The following is a 12026-nucleotide window of genomic DNA, read 5'->3' on the forward strand; positions in this document are numbered from 1 at the left end:
CTGTATGCATTTCAACCTGCTTGCAAGTACAAAAACTACCTCATGGCTCATTTATAACAGCGAGCTTGTTTTGACATATTAGGCCAGTATTTGTTTCTTTTACCTGCATATGCTGTAAGAAAAAGTTTATTTTACCAGCTTAGCCGGTGAAATATCGGCCGAGTGATATCTGTAGTTCCAGTCTTCAAGTGAAGTACAGAATGATGTGTGGAGGTGTGACTAGATACATTTCCCGCCTCACGAGGGCAGGAGCGCGCAGAGTACAATCCTCATCACACAGGAACGCGTTGAGGCTCGTGCACGCTCCCAAGGAATCCCTACACAGTGCACTGCATGCAACCCTTCTTCCCAGCCACAGGGGAAGACCGACGAAAATGTTCCCAGCGAGCTCTGTCATTGGATGCAGATTTTAACCAATGGCTGAGCAGAGGGCGGGCCGCTCTAGTTCTGACAGCTTTTCGATTTTTCTGCTCTCAGACCTGTCACTTTGGATTCCTACAAGAAGTAAGTGAGCGAATTGTACATTTCTGTTTTATCATGATGATATATGCAATGGAGTCTGGCGCATGGGCAAATGGAACGACTCACAGAGCAGTCTGCGTGTTTACATGGCAGAGAATCTCCGTACTTTCGGTTTGTGTACATGGAATGCATCTCTGTGACATCATCCTTGTAAACATGCTGTTAGGGGACGCTGTGTGCCTCTGAACCTATCAGCAAGCTCTGATCCAACCATATACAATAATTATATACTGTTATGTTAACCATCAGCGTGTGTTTACAGTGGAAGAGACTTTTGCTGTAAAACATGAATGTGATCTTTTGTTTTTGTTTTGTTTTTATCTTGAGTTCTGAACTTCCTTTTTTGAAAGTGAGTTTTTATTAAAGCAGAACTAAAGGATTAATACTCACCTGTCCTAGAGTCCCTAGCCAGCATCTGCCAGTCTTCGGGCCTCCTCATTGGCCGGCGCTGGATGACATCACTCCTGAGCAGAAAGCAGTCATCCGGTGTTCTGCCGAATAAGTCCAGTTCCCCTCGGCAGATAAGGACCCCCCTGTACTGCGCAGGCGCTTGCGCAGTACGAACCTCAACTGACCCTCCGAAAATAGCCGAAGATGTAGTGCTACTCTGCAAGGGGCGGGAGTAATTTTAGCAATAAAGTGCACATCATAGCGGGGCATGCTAAAACAAATGAAGGGCAGTTAATTCACTGTTGATGGGTTGGTTTTGCAATGTGCCCCGCGAAGACGTGTACTTTATTGCTAAAATCATCCCCGCCCCTTGCAGAGTAGCACTAGCACTAGAGTAGTACTAGCATCGGGAGGGTGTGGCATGTGTCGGCTATTTTCGGAGGCTCAGTTGAGGTTCGTTCTGCGCAAGCTCCACGCCAGCGCAATACAGGGGGGTTCTTATCTGCCGGGGGATCTTTTTCGGCAGGACACCGGCACTCAGAGACTGGCCTGGTGCACATCTGTAACTCAGTTGTACAGTAAGGTGACCAGATTTTTAAAATGAAATTTGGGGACAGAATTTTTCTTTACTAGTAATGCCAACAATCCGCGACTCTCTGCCCGTCACCGCTCGCCTCTCAAGTCTCACTCTTCAGGCCCAGGCTACTACTGGATGGGGAGCGGAGGAAGATCACTCTGCCAGGGAAGGCAAGGAGATAGGCAGGTGGCTGGCCACGATTTGAGCCAAGGCAGAAGAACATGCGAGCGGAGCTGAATGGGCATGCACCCGAACTGAAGAAATATTCCCTCCGCTCCGACCAACATATGATCATCAGAAAGGGGCACAGATAATGGGAAAAATACAACCCCCCTATGCTAGTAGGCACGGCGGAGCAGGGGCGTGTAATGAAATTTTTTTTATTTTAATTCTGCGCTGATTGTCTTTGAAATTGCCCCTGCCCCCTATTAAATCCAATCTGGGGACAAAACCAGGGATAGACTTGGTCCAAGGACAGTGTCCTCAATTAGGGGACTGTCCCCTGAAACTGGGGATGTCTGGTCACCCTATTGTACAGCCCTGGAAGAGACCGTGAGCAGCAGTGGCAGCTGGTGGCATATGTTTTTTTGGGGAGCGGCAAATAATGCCCCCACAGCCCCAGTCCCCCTGGTCAGTCACCAGATCACCCTCACCTAAAGCCACCACCACGTCTGTCCGTCGGCCACCAGCCCCGCACTTATCCCACCCTCCTTCGCTGCATCACGCCGTGTGTCTCCTTCCTCCTCTCCTCCGTGTGCAGTGCGACTCCTCCATTATTCTCCTAGGCGGCCGATCAGATCGCATCTCCTTTTAGCCAATCGAGTGATGGATTAAAGAATATTCATTCGCTATTGTCACACAAGTGGGTGTGCTCGGGGCACAGTGCTGAAGCCTATTAATCTCAGACTTTAATCACGTGCTTAAAAAAATAATCCATGCATTCGGCACCCCGCATGTACATTAGGGGGCGCGGCACATGGATGGGGGGGCGGCGCACCTGTGTGCTGCATTATAGACCACAGACCACAGACCATTTAGGCTTTGAGGAAGGGGGTACGCCCCGGAAACGTGTCAGCCGTCCAGGTGTCTGAGGTTCTACTGGCAGGTGCCGCAAGGTCCAGTCCAGCTGTCTGATAAGCGCTTACTCAACTTTCCTTGTGAGTAGGACTATTGCTTATATTGTGTTTTAATAAAATTTTTTAGTGGTAATACACTAGGTCGGTGCGCCCTCCTTTATTTTTTTCTCTTTGTTTTTAGCCATATGAACACCCTTTGTTCTGTGGAGGGCCGCAAGACTATAGACTTTGCCGTGAGACCACACTGCAGTATCCGGTTTTGGCGAAACATCAGAGCGCAGGAGGATTTTGTGTGCTACTGCATTATAGGCCGCCACTGGTGAGCAGGCAGGTAGGAGAATTTTATTGCAGAAGAGACCTTGCACATCTCTTCTGTATTAAAAGCCTATCTCGGTGCTCATTGTTTCTTGCAGAAGACCATCTAGTCCCGCTTTAAAGTATAATTAATAATAGGGTTGCACCGATACTGGTATCGGTGCCGATACTAGGCATTTTCGTGACTATTGTTACTCGCGAAAATGCTCGGAAACCGCTGCCGGAAGTGACACCATCTTGGGATTGGACCGCCTCCTCCACTCCAGACAGTGCCATCGCCGCCTCCTCCTCCTTCCAGTGACATCGCTAGGGTAAGGTGACCAGATTTTTAAATTGAAATCCGGGGACATTTTTTTTTTTTTACTAGTAATGGCGGCAATCAGCGACTCTCTGTGCGTCGCCGACGCCCGCCTCACAGCCTGTCAAGTCTTACTCCTTGGGCCCTGGCTACTACTGGGTGGGGAGCAGAGGAAGATCGCTCCGCAAGGGAAGGCAAGAAGATAAGCAGGCGGCTGGCCGGGACTTGAGCCAAGGCATAAGAACATGCGAGCGGAGCTGGATGGGCATGCACCCGTAACTGAAGAAATATTCCCTCCGCTCCAACCAGCACATGATCATCAGAAAGGGGAACAGATAATGGAAAGAAATAGACCCCCATAAGCTAGTAGGAGCTGTGGAGTGGGGGTGTGTTTTGTGTTTTTTAATTCTGTACTGACTGTCTTTGAAATTGCCCCAGCCCCTGTTCAAATCCAATCCAGGGACAGACTTGGTCCAGGGACAGTGTCCTCAATCCGGGGACTGTCCCCTGAAATCTGGGATGTCTGGTCACCCTAGGGGCCACCAATTCTGACGAAGCACCGGGCTGCCAGCCCACCAGCCTTGTCTCCGCAGTCCACACTGCGCACCTCCCTCCTCCAGCTCTGACTCACAACCACACAGAGAGCTGGGTCCGGGCTCTCCCTGGCTGGATGATGTGACAGAGAAATGAGGGGCTCTGTATATAGACACTGAGCAGCGGAGCTCTCACCCTCCTCCATATGCTGTCCGGCCAGCTCCTCTCCCACACTGTCTCTTGTACCATACAGTCTCTGTCTCCTGTACCGTGCCTGCAGCCTCTGGCTGTCTCCAGTACCGTGCCTGCAGCCTCTGGCTGTCTCCCTACACCATGCCTGCAGCCTCTGGCTGTTTTCCTGCACCATGCCTGCAGCCTCTGGCTGTCTCCCTGTTCCATGCCTGCAGCCTCTGGCTGTCTCCCTGCACCATGCCTGCAGCCTCTGGCTGTCTCCCTGCGCCATGCCTGCAGCCTCTGGCTGTCTCCCTGCGCCATGCCTGCAGCCTCTGGCTGTCTCCCTGCGCCATGCCTGCAGCTTCTGGCTGTCTCCCTGTACCGTGCCTGCAGACTCTGGCTGTCTCCCTGTACCGTGCCTGCAGACTCTGGCTGTCTCCCTGTACCGTGCCTGCAGACTCTGGCTGTCTCCCTGTACCGTGCCTGCAGACTCTGGCTGTCTCCCTGTACCGTGCCTGCAGACTCTGGCTGTCTCCCTGTACCGTGCCTGCAGTCTCTGGCTGTCTCCTGTACCTTTCCTGCAGTCTCTGACTGTCTCCTCTACCATGCCTGCAGCCTCTGGCTGTCTCCCTGTACCATTCCTGCAGTCTTTGCTGTCACTTCTGCCTGTTGCCTCCTCCTTCCCTCCACCAGCTGTTATCTCTGCTCCCATGTTTCCCAATAACCCTCCTATCCAAAGCCTTTTGCATCCCAACTCTCTCACCCCACAGTCCTATTTCACCCTACCCCCAACTACCTTGCCCTCACTTACCCTCTATTCCCACCCTGCCCTCACCTAACTTCCTAACAACCACCACCACCACCCCCCACCTTCCAAACCAACCCTCTTCCTAGGCGATAGGTATCGGTAATTGGTGTCGGCGAGTATCTGCAAAAAAGTATCGGTAATCGTACTCCGTGTTAAAAAAAATGGTATTGTGCATCCCTAATTAATAAGGATGAGCTCAGGTGTGTTCGCAACCCCACGTGCCCATGCCCACGCCCGCCAGGAAGCTGACACTCCACAGTGCTAATCATAGGTAGTGAGACATTTCCCGCTCTGTGCAGCCACGGATCAGTAAATGTCTTGATGTCTGTGATTAGCGCTGTGGAGTCTCAGCTTCCTGGCAGGCACGGGCATGTGGAGTTGTGAACCCTGCCTGAGCTCATTCTTAATAATTAAATGCAAAACGTTTCTTTTCATTTTGAACAGAGTGGAGAGGGATGACCCCTGTCATTTTTTATTGCTGTCTGTGTCCCCATTAAGGAGATGCACACTCTCTATTTGTCCTGTGTACCATTATCATTGAAAGTAAAAAAATCCCACATTTTGGGTTGTCCAGAGAAAAAGTAACAGAAGGAAAATCTCCCAATGGGGACACTAGTTCTGGTGACCCAGGGTCCCCAAGGAATTCTCTTAATTTGCAGGGATTTTCTCTCACTTCCTGTTTGGCTATGGGGCAGTAAGTGAAGTGAAATCTCAGTAACGAAACACAGCAAAATACGCACCATACCTCTCAGCAAATAGCTTGGGGTGTCTACTTTCCAAAATGGGGTCATTTGGGGGGATTTTGTGCCATCTGGGCATTCCATGGCCTCCGAAACTGTAATAGGTAGAGAGGAGTGAAATCAAAAATTTACACCCTTAGAAAGCCTGAAGGCGGTGATTGGTTTTTGGGGCCCCGTACGCGGCTAGGCTCCCAAAAAGTCTCACACATGTGGTATCCCCGTACTCAGGAGAAGCAGCAGAATGTATTTTGGGGTGCAATTCCACATGTGCCCATGGCATGTTTGAGCAATATATCATTTAGTGACCACTTTGCGCAAAAAAATACATATATATTTATTTTTCCCGCAACTTGTGTCAAAATATAAAATATTCCATGGACTCAAGATGCCTCTCAGCAAATAGCTTGGGGTGTCTACTTTCCAAAATAGGGTCATTTGGGGGGGTTTTGAATTGTCCTGGAATTTTATGCACAACCTTTTGAAGCTTATATCATATATCATCCACTCTTCTAACCACTTAAAGGAACACTAAAGGTTCGTTTTTTATTAGATCAATTGATTGCTGTAAGCTAGAGCATTTAAATATCACTTACCTCGTTTTTCCTTTTGACCTCCAAAATACAGTAATCCAGGTTTGAAAATGACATTTCCTGCCTCTCCTCTTCTTGCTTTCCACCAGCATCTGAGCCGTTTTGCATGGTGGAAAGCAGAATGTGCTCACCCCCTCCCTATGACTACAGCCCTGCGTGAAGATGCTCTCTTATCCCTCACAGGCATGGATGCTAAGCCTAATGGGAACTGTAGTTCCCATTAGGCCGTGATGTAGCAAGAATGAATGCGCACCGCAAACCAGGAAGTCAGTGAGAATAATGATTCAGGAGTGACGGAGGTGAATAAAACAGCTCGATTTCAACAGGTATCAAACTAGTTATAATGCAAAACATTACTTTTTACTTTATCAGCTACTGTCAGACTTTAATTTAAGAGGAAAATATTTTTGTCTTTACGACCCCTTTAAAGAAAAAAGCCCTTTCTGACACTGTTTGTTTACATAAAAACATATTTTTTTTTTGCAAGAAAGTTAAGTTGAACCCCCAAACATTATATATATTTTTAAAGCAAAGGCCATACAGAATAAAATGGTGGGTGTTGCATTTTTTTTCCACACAGTATTTGCGCAGCGATTTTTTTAAACGCATTTTTTTTGGGAAAAAATACACTTTTTTTTATTTTAAAGCACTAAAACACACTGTATTGCCCAAATTATAAAATAAAAAAGATGATCTTAGGCTGAGTACATGGATACCAAACACGACATACTTTAAAATTGCGCACAAACGCACAGTGGCGACAAACTACATACATTTTTAAAAGCCTTTACAGGTTACCACATTAGATTTACAGAGGAGGTCTACTGCTAAAATTACTGCCCTCGATCTGCCCTTCGCGGTGATACCTCACATGCATGGTACAATTGCTGTTGCATTACATATGACTCCAGACCGACGCTTGCGTTCGCCTTTGCGCAAGAGCAGGGGGGGACAGGGATGCTTTTTTTTTATTATTATTTATTTTAGCTTTTTTATTTTATTTGTAAACTATTGCTTCCATTTTATTTATTTTTTTGCCATTTTTATTGTTATCTCAGGGAATGTAAATATCCCTTATGATAGCAATAGTTAGTGACAGGTACTCTATTTTTAAAAAAAATGGGGTCTATTAGACCCTAGATCTTTCCTCTGCCCTCAAAACATCTGAACACACCAAGATCGCTGTGATAAAATGCTTTCCCAATTTCCCAATGGCGCTGTTTATATCCGGGGGGGGACATTCCCTCCCACTGAATGTAAAAGCAGTCTAGAGGCTAATTAGCCGCTAGGACTGCTTTTACATGAAAGCCGACCGCTGGCTGAAAAGAATGATACCATGATGATACCTAAACCTGCAGGCATCATTCTGGTATAACCATTCAAAGTCCAGCAACATACCAGTACGTTGATGGTTCTTGTTGGACATGTATTGTAATCTTTTTTTTCATGCAGCCTGTTGGCTGAACGAAAAACAAGATTGATCGGTGGGTATGCCCACCATTAGAATACCTCCCTTCATCCACCCACTTCTAATGATGGGCATACATGCACCATTTATATATGCCGAAGCATGGGGGCATCCTCCCGCAAAAAAGTTATGCCGCGTACACACGGTCAGACTTTTCCACGGGCAAGCCTCCGTTGGAATTTCCACCGAATGTACGCGGCATAAAAAGTTATGGCACATACACACGGTCAGACTTTTTCACGGGAAAGCCTCTGTACGAATGTCAACCATATGTACGCGGCATTAGGAGCAAAATCGCTCCTCCGCCTCTAATGCTCCCATGCTGTTAGCGTTCGCAGGGATCAGGCCTGTCTCTGCGAACGCTGCAGTTATGTGTGTTGTGTTTTTGTAAGTGATCGATCGATACTGCACTTGGATGGGCTGGGCGGAGGGGCAAAACGCAGGTGCTAGCGGGTATCTGGGTTGATTCCGCTAACAATGCGTTTTTGGGTACCCTAAATTGCTGGGTACGCTAGTATAGATCTGATCAGATCAGGTATCGATCCGTTCAGATACTATACCACTAAGGGGGGTGTATGCTTTGCGCGTGGGTGTAAGCGTTACTGGCACTAGCCTAACGCTGCCTGGGGCAACGCAGACCCTGACTGACGCTAAAATTTTATTGATATCACACGCCGGGCGATCAGGGGGTTATTGGGTTATATACGGCGGGTGCCCTAATGCTATAAACAGCAAACTAACTAACCAGCGTCAACCGTAACACTTATACGGTGATCACTGGTGAAAGGGTTAACTAGGGGGCAATCAGGGGTTAAAACCTTTGTTAGGTAATATATGGGGGTATCTGACGCTTTCTAAAAACCTGGCGGAGAACCTAAATAACTAACTGGCTAACCTGCGTCACCAGTGACACTTATACGGTGATCACTGGTGAAAGGGTTAACTCTAGGGGCAATAAGGGGTTAAAAACTTTTTTTTTAGAAAATGTATGGGGGTACCTAATGCTATAAAAACCTGGCGGCGAACCTCAAAAAATAACTAGCTACCTAGCGACACCAGTGACACTAATACAGCGATCAGAAAATCTATCGCTTAGTGACTCTGGCAATAGGGGGTGAAAGGGTTAACTAGGGGGCAATCAGGGGGTTAAAACCTTTGTTAGGTAATATATGGGGGTACCTGACGCTTTATAAAAACCTGGCGGCTAACCTAAATAACGAACTGGCTAACCTGCTTATACGGTGATCACTGGTTAAAGGGTTAACTCTAGGGGCAATCAGGGGTTAAAACATTTATTTAGAAAATGAAGCTACCTGAGTGGCACCAGTGACACTAATACAGCGATCAGAAAACCGATCGCTTAGTGACACTGGCAATAGGGGGTGAAAGGGTTAACTAGGGGGGTGATCAAGGGGTTAAACCTTTATTAGGGGGGGTAGGGGGGCTACCCTGAACCTAAAGGGGCCTAAGACTAACTGCCCTGCAACTTTTAACTGTCACAACTGACACTAAATGCAGTGATCAGTAAATAAATGATCACTGCAATCACTGTGACAGGGGGCTGGGGGGGGTGATCGGGGTGTGACTGGGGGGGTTAAGTGTGCCTATGTGTCACTGGTGTCAGTAGTCTGTTGGTGCAACTTACTTGTGATGTCTTCTCTCCTCTCGCCGGACGGAAATACTGACAGGACGAAAGATGACATCACTTCCTCTGCCTGTGTTTACATTACACAGGCAGAGGAAGCGCATCGGCGGAAGGGGATTGGCTGGGAGCGATCGCGAGGGGGTGGCCAGAAACGAACAGCCGCCCCCTCATCCCGGATCGCTCCTACAGCCACGGGAACTGCCGCAAGTACCGGGGGGGGTCCCGATCGGACCCCCGACCCACGTCTAGGCAGGCACGTACAGGTACGTTGATGTGCCTGTCTGTGCCATTCTGCCGATGTATATGTACATGCGGCGGTCATTAAGTGGTTAAAGCTGCACAGTTTGTTTTTACCTACAGGTGTCCCCCTTTTTTTTGGTAAAAGTGAACAATTATACAGGATTTATATAGTGCCAACAGTTTGCGCAGCGCTTTACAACATGGGGCAGGCAGTACAGTTACAATGCAATTCAATACAGGAGGGATCAGAGAGCCCTGCTTGTTAGAGTTTACAATCTAGAAAGGAGGGTCAAGTGGAGCAAAAGGTAATAGCTGTGGGGGGTGATCAGATGGAGAAAATGAAAATACAGTTGTTAGGTGTGGGGAGGATAGGCTTCTCTGAAAAGGAGGGTTTTCAGGGATCGTCTAAAAGCTAATAGAGTAGGAGATAATCAGACAGATTGGAGTAAGGAGTTCATAGGATTGGAGAGACTGGAAAAGTCCTGGAGGTGAGCATGGGAGGAGGGGACGAGCCGGCAGTGACACACCTCTCCCCCCCCCCATTTGGGATTGTGGCTCGAGGGGTATTCATTAGACATGTGCAATTCGTTTTGTTTCTAATTAGTTTTTTTACGAAAATTCGGAAATTCGTTAATTCCGAATTTTCGTATTTACAAATTTCGAATTTACGAATTTTCGAAGATTCATATTTCCGTTTTTTTCCCTGAATTTTTGTTTACGAATTTCGGATATTCGGATTTTCGAAAATTCGGAAAAAAGAAAAATTTTCGGATTTTTCAATTTTCGAAATTCAGAATTTTCAAATTTTTGAATTTTCCCATTTTTGAATTTTCGAATTTCGAATTTTTCAATTTTTGCATTTTTCACTTTTCCAATTTCGAATTTTTCAGATTTGGAATTTTTCGAATTTCAAATTTTTCAAATTTAGAATTTGTCCATTTTCGAATTTTTCAATTTTCTAATATTCGAATTTTTCAATTTTCGAATTTTTCACTTTTCCAATTTTGAATTTTTCCAATTTTGAATTTTTCCAATTTTGAATTTTTCCAATTTTGAATTTTTCAAATTTCGAATTTTTCAAATTTCGAATTTTTCAAATTTCGAATTTTTCAAATTTCCGAATTTCTCAAATAGAAAAAAATCGAAGTTCGAAAATGGAAAATTTTTTCAATTTTCGTATTTACGAATTTTCGTATTTACGAATTTTCGTATTTACGAATTTCGAAAATTCGAAATGGAAAAATTCGAAAATTGAAAGATTCGAAAATTGAAAAATTTGAAAAAAGAAAAATTCGAAATTTGAAACATTTTTTAATGTTCGAACTTCGATTTTTTCGAAATTCGGAAATACGAAAATTCGAAATTTGAAAAATCGAAGTTCGAAATTTCGAAAATTGAAAAATTCGAAAATCTAAAATTTCGGAATTCGGAAATACGAAAATTCGAAATTTGAAAAATCGAAGTTCGAAAATTGAAAAATTCGAAAATTGAAAAATTCGAAATGTAAAAAAATCGAAATGTAAAAAAATCGAAATTTAAAAAATTCGAAATTTGAAAAGTGAAAAATTCGAAATGTAAAAAAATTTCGAATTTTCGAATTTTTCACTTTTCAAATTTCGAATTTTTTCAATTTCGATTTTTTTCAATTTCGAATTTTTTAAATTTCGAATTTTTTAAATTTCGAATTTTTCAATTTTCTAATTTTTCAATTTTCTAATTTTTCAATTTTCTAATTTTCGTATTTCTGAATTTCGAAAATAAAAAAAAATAGAAAATTAAAAAAAAAATTCCAATTTTTCAATCTCCGAATTTTCGAAATTTGGTATTTCCGAATTTTCGTATTTCGAAAATTGAAAAATTCGAAATTCAAAAATTGAAAAATTCGAAAACTGAAAAAGTCGAAAATTCGAAAATTGAAAAAGTCGAAATTCGAAAATTGAAAAATTCGAAATTTTGAAAATTGAAAAATTCGAAATGTCAAAAATTCGAAATTTCGAAAATTAAAAATTTCGAAAATTCGTAAATTTCAGAATTTCCGAAAATTTTTATTTTTTTTTGCGTTTCATTCGTTTCATTCGTTTTTTCCGTTTTTTGCTTTATCGGAAATCCGAAAATTTCCCGTATTTACGAATTTCCGAAAAAAACGAATAAAACGAAAAAAATATTTTTTTTCTGAATTTCCGAAAAAATAAAAAAAACGAATGAAACAAAAACGGAAAAAACGATTTTTTCGAATTTCCCGAATTTACGAACCCCCCCCCCCCCCCGAAAATAACATAAACTAAAAAAACGTTTTTTTTGGCAGTGCACATGTCTAGTATTCATCATCAACCGTTGTTGACAAGCCTTTTACACTATCTCGTTTGTGAGTAGTTTGATTTTATCTTATCTATTTATTAAACTGTCAAACGGTAATACACTAGGCTGGTGCGCCGTTCTTTTTATTTTTTTAGAGGGAGATAGAGAGCAGGAGGTCTTGAGAAGAACGAAGAGAATGATTAGGTTGGTATTTTGAGACTAGGCCAGTGAGGTAGCTGGGGACAGAGTTGTGGATTAGTATTTTGAATTTAATTGGTTGGGTGAGTGGAAGTCAGTGGAGGGCTTGACAGAGAGGAGCAGCAGACACATAGCGATTGGTGAGGTGGATGA

The 12026-nt window shown here is 44.2% G+C and overlaps 1 protein-coding gene across 1 annotated transcript in view; it reads left to right on the forward strand.

The window, feature by feature from the left end:
• Positions 1–296: 296 nt before the first annotated feature.
• LOC120940459 (tubulin polymerization promoting protein) overlaps positions 297–12026 on the forward strand; it is an 80944-nt gene continuing 69214 nt past the window's right edge. The window contains exon 1 of the mRNA XM_040353337.1: positions 297–504. The gene's annotated coding sequence lies outside the window, so the exon portion shown is untranslated. The remainder of the gene's footprint in view (positions 505–12026) is intronic.

Source organism: Rana temporaria, chromosome 5, assembly GCF_905171775.1.
Source record: "Rana temporaria chromosome 5, aRanTem1.1, whole genome shotgun sequence".
Lineage (NCBI taxonomy): Eukaryota > Metazoa > Chordata > Amphibia > Anura > Ranidae > Rana > Rana temporaria.